The sequence below is a fragment of the Vitis vinifera genome, chromosome 6 (assembly GCF_030704535.1).
Source record: "Vitis vinifera cultivar Pinot Noir 40024 chromosome 6, ASM3070453v1".
Classification (NCBI taxonomy): Eukaryota; Viridiplantae; Streptophyta; class Magnoliopsida; order Vitales; family Vitaceae; genus Vitis; species Vitis vinifera.
In genome coordinates, this window is record NC_081810.1 from 23180483 (window position 1) to 23186482 (window position 6000).

Genomic DNA, 6000 nt, shown 5'->3' on the forward strand with positions numbered 1-6000 from the left:
AAAATTCTACCAAGTTGCAAAGAATTTAACCTATACAAAAATTCAAGTCTTTTTTTTTCTTTATCTTCATATATTATTTAAATATATCAAGCAATTCAACAACTAGTGCATTAAAAACTCTAAAGCAACCAAAAATCAATAACCAATAGCTAATTTTTTTTTTCATAAGGCAAGAAATAATCTATCAAGAAGAAACGAAGAAAATTTCCTCTAATTATTAAATAATTGAACAAACAAACACACTATATAACATTAATAGATGCTACCCATGATAAGATGCAGTAAGTTAATTCTTAATACCTAAACTTGACCAAAATTTGTAGATTGAAGTAGCCAAAACTATGAGAATTTACAATTAAAGTGGTTAAAATGACTCGAAGGCTACTTAACTCCTTAAAACTTAACCTAAAATAAACAACTACATTGTCTATGTCTCTTTTCACAACAATAGTCTATAAAATATAGGCTCTTATCATTTCATGAAAATGCCCAACTACAAGTCAATGATTTTTCTAGGTAAACATATTGCAAGATTGTCAATCCCTTAACAATGATAATATTTCATCCTTTGATCTTTATTTAAACCTTCAAGGCTCAAATGCCCAAAATAACTTGCATGATTTGTCAAAAGACTTTTCATAATTCCCTCAACAAGGAGAATTTATCTATAACTAGAAATAAATAATTACCATATTTGATTAATTCCAAACTCAAACTATCAACCAACACAAACCCAAGGAATTTATGCATTATTGATGCCCATTGGGAAGCCAAAAATATAATGAAGTTCATGATTTACTCCAAGCAAGAATTACTTTTTTTTTAATAGGCAATTGAGAAACATATATTATTGAAAAAAGACTCATAACAAAATAGGACAGTCCTGACTATATATGAAGTATGCTAAAAGGTTAAAAAAGACCATGGTCATATTAACAAAACCTTATAAAATCACCAACCCCTAAGGTCAACATTTTCATTCCCTTGTTCCTTATTTATGCTCTTCACAGTACATTAAATTTTCCTTACTCAACTCATTGAACAAATCATGACCTTTGTTAGGTGTTTTATCATGGAATTAGCCATTACATATTGTCTCCAAAAATTGGTATGATTGGGAAGTTCAAACATTGTAAAAATTTATCACAATATGCTATTATTCTAAATCATATAATGAACAAACATCCAACAACTCTATATATCTCATCTAATATAGACAATATCCTCATACCATTTTTATTGAAAATTTTCCAATTAATAAACCAATGTTGATTGAAATATGTAGTACTAGGATTAGGATATATTTAGTAAGTAACTCATTTTAGATCAATCAACACCTAAAATTCAAACAATTCAATTACATTTATTTAAAAATAAAACTTTGCATATCCTAGTAGCAAACATTAATTATTTCAACAAAAAGAAAAAAACAAACTAAAAAACTTTTATCACTAATAATGACACTATTTTCTTGACCTTAACTCTTAGTTTTGTATAAATATATATATATATATATATATAATAACCTTGGTAATAAATAAATAAAACTAGAGAAAATGTTTGCATCAAAGTGATTAATTGTTTGTTAAACTAAACAAAACATTAGCCTAATGAATGTGAATAAAAATTAAATGAAGACTATTTATAGTAGTATATAATAGAGCTATAAAAATCAAAAGAAAACATCTAGAGAAAATTTTAAGTTGGGTTTCAAATCTACTAAAAAAAAGTAGACTTTTTTTTCTTCTTTTTAAGGATCAAGAGTAATCCAATAATAAATTAAATCTTAAAATTGATTTAAATTTAGAACTTTGATTTAGAAATGGAGTTTAAATCTGAATAATATGTAGAATTAACCTTAATCTTTCACTTCTCATTTAATAACTAAAGATTGTCATTTATGATATTCATCTCAATCTCTTGTATGATAGGTCAAAATGAGTTATCCATTGATCAAGCAAAAATCAAGCAACATTAGAACCAAGTTAAACATTGATCATCCCTTAACTAAGAGAAACTACATAGAGAGTTTAACAAGTAGAATTAAAACTAAAACCACTAACTATTGGATTAAAAGTTTACCGTCATACTATTATTCCCCATATAGATTCTTCAACATTCTTGCTATTTTCCCATATTAAACAAAACTGACTAAATATGGTAAAGTATTTATCCTTACAACCCATATTTGGTTGGCAAGAAAACATAAAAAATAAAAAAATAAAAAATAAAAAAAACCCAGAAAGTAAATGAAATTTTGAATATTCAATAAGAAAAATGTATCATATATATAAGAAACTAAAGAGACACATGGTAACCCTTAAACTATACTAACATACCACATAATTGAAATAATCCTTATCCACAAAGGTTTTTAGCATGAAAGAAACAAAAATTTCTATCACAATTGCAATTTGTCCAAGAATGGTAAAAAAAACACATACAAAAATGATCAATCATCTTTTGCCTTGAATGCTTAATCATAATTTTGTGAGGTAGAAGATGATTACAAAACCATGAGGATGATCAATATTATAGTCCTTAAAAAGATTGATTTTTTTTTTTAACAATAAAGCAAGATGATCACAAGTTTCCTAGGATAATCAATTACCATTGTGATCATATTTGGTTGGGACTCATTGTTTCCTTTTTGTTAATGGACTTTCACTATAGAGAGACCAATCATCCTTTATAAGATGATTCATGATTTTGCATTGACTATGTGATCATTTTTCTTAGACTTGTGGATGTTCTTTCTCTCGTTCTCAAGACGGTTAATCATTAAGCTTTTATTTATTTCTTCCACTTAACTATTTAGACTTCAAGGCAATGTTTTGACATATTTACCAAATACCCTTATGCACATCAGTGAACCAATAACTAATCCAACCCTTATAAACCATGTCATCAAGGCATATGAGCTCAAGTAAAGACCATTAGGACCCATAGGATAGTATTGGCTTCCTCAAAATCTAATTTTAAAATTGACTTAACATTGCACTATAAAGAATCAACTACATTCTAATATCTTAAGTATATTATGATGAGACGTAAAGTGCTTGGGTTTGTGACCTACTATTCATTGTATAGAGTCTCCCCATGAATTAGTGTCTATAATCTAACAAGGTAAAAGTTATTAACCTCTCAATATTACCTCTACCATCCTTGAGTTATAGATCCTCTTATTATAAAATCAACTAACATATTCTAGCTTATAAGAGCATAAGTCAAATTTCACTTAAGGAATTACTGTAACCATATATTTCATGACACATATCCTTGGGTTCATGTAAGGGAACACATTGTCTCAAGGTCCATGGTGTCTCTATTGAGAATACTTATTGCTACCAAAATCCATCAACAATGACTCAATCCATAGGAAATATATGATCATTTTAAGATCTCATTTATAAGTCAAAGTCATTGCTAATTTTAGCGCAATTCAGCATTCTCTTAAGGTTAAGAGACAATTGTAGGGAAACTTAAATCTCTTTGTTCTCTATCCCAAGCTCAGGTTAAGTGCATGAAAACTCTTGAGGCCAATTAGATCCAGGCAATGGAAGCAAAAAACAATTTTAATTTTTAACATAAATATGATCTAGAATAATACAATAAAAAACTTTACTTCAGATTTGGATGTTCCCAAATCAAATTTGTGACGTGAAAAATCAAATTGTAGTCATCAAAAGTCTCGTAAACCCATGATCTTCCATCTGATGATTTTACCTTGATCCTTGGTACTTAAATAGTGGGGTGTTTAGGATGGTGGAGGCTAAAACTCCTTCCTTTCTCTCTAGATGGTGAAATATGACTAAAAAGTTAGAAACATTAACCCTTAAGGGGTTATTTATAGGGTTCCCTACTAGGCTTAAGTGACTTGAGCCCATTAAGGGTTTAGTCACTTAATCTAGCCCAAAAGGGTCAGAATTGATTAATTAACTCAAATGGGCTATCTAATTAATTAATTAGCTCAATCTAGAGATGTTGTTTACTAATCCATGTGCAACCTTATGAAATTACAAAAACACTTCTATGCACATAAGTGAACTTAGAGCTTATTCAAGCCTCATAAACTATGTCATCAAGGTATATAAGCTCAAGTAAAGACTACTAGGACCCATAGGATAATACTAGCTCTCTCAAATCTAATTCTAAAGTTGATTCAACATCCTACTATAGAGAATCAACTGTACTCTAGTACCCTATATTAATAATAACAAAACAAAACTCAGGTTTGTCATGACCTACTACCCACTGCATGCAAACTCCTTATGAATTGGTGTTTGTAATTTAACAATGTAGTATTATCACTTATCAAGATTACCTTCCAATCCTTGAGTTATAGATCCACCTATTATGTGACCAATTGACATACTTTAGCTTTAAGAAGCATATGTCAAATTTTCACTAATGAAAATGTTATGGCCATAGTCTTCTAGATCACATATCATTTGGATCACCCAAAGGGATGCACTATCTCAATCCCATGAGATATCATCGTGCCTTTATTAAGAACACTTATTGCCTCCAGCTTCCATCAACAGTGACCCGATCTATAGGGATATATGACTACCTTAGGATTTCACCCATAGGTCAAAGCCTTATTTTGATTTTGGCATAGGCTCAATATCCTCTCAAGGTTGAGAGTCTGTATAGTATAATAGCTTGGTGAGTCATGAAAATTCATAGTCTTACGTCATGATTTATCATATGTCTTGTCTAATGTGTAACTATACACACTAGTGTACTAACCATAGGAAACCCATCCTAACAACCAAGACAAACCATCTCTCCAATTAGAAGGTAATGCGCTATAGTTTGTACTAGATTGCCCAGATCTATGAACTAAATGTGAACAACTTATCATCTTACAAAGAACCCATAACTTGTATCATCTATGCAACTCCTAATGTACCCAAGTCATGTACAATGCAAGTGATATGAGCGTGTATGTTCAAATAACCAATTAATGTATATGGGATAGTAAAGGAAACCCCGATAAAATAAATAAATAAATAAATTTATTAATGAATAAAAAACTATTACATCATATCATGCTTTCTAGGGCTCTATCCAACAACAATAAAGCATAACAACTTGGTGAAGTCATGATTGCCCGATAGATTCACATCATGACTAGCTGCAAGTCCTATCCAATGTGTAATCATACACACCAGTGCACTTACCATGAGAAACTCATCCCAATGGCTAAGACTAGTTCTCCTTCAAATTATGAGGTAGTGTACTATAACCTCAAATAAATTGCCTAAGTCCACGAATCAATTGTAAACAAATCATTTACTTGCGAAGAACCCATGACTTGGATCTTACATGAAACTCTTAATGCAACCTAAGTCATGTATACTGGAAGAAATGTCATACTATAATTCTCATATGGTATAATGCATGGAATAAAGATAGATAAAAATGAAACTAAAATATTATTAAATAAATAATATACTCCAAATTTGTAATAAAATGTCGTGCTTGTAAAGGTTTTATCCTAACAATCTCCTACTAGCCCTTAAAGAATCATGTTACTAAAGTAAATCAGGTAAACATCTAACACCTATGTTATCCTTATGACCATCAAAATACTATCCCCATTAATGTCTTAGAGAAAGGACTTGCCATGTTGTCCATAGAAGGTATCTTCTCAACCACTAGATCACTCTTTTAAACTATTTTCGATATCAAATGGTACTTCCTCTCAATGTGTTTACCTTTACAACGGTTTCTTGACTCTTTAAATTATGCCATTGTCTCAATATTGTCACAAAGTAGTGTCATGGGTTGTAAAACCAAGGGTACTATCCCAAGTCCCATGAGGAACTTTTTAATCTAAGCGACGTCCTTTGCTGCTTCAAAAGTTGTAACGTACTCAGCTTCCATAGTGGAGTCAATAATGCAAAATTCTTCAAACTCCTCCAACTAATAGTCAAACCATGAAAAATAAATACAAAATCGAAGGTAGACTGATGAGAGTCCTTATTAAACTGA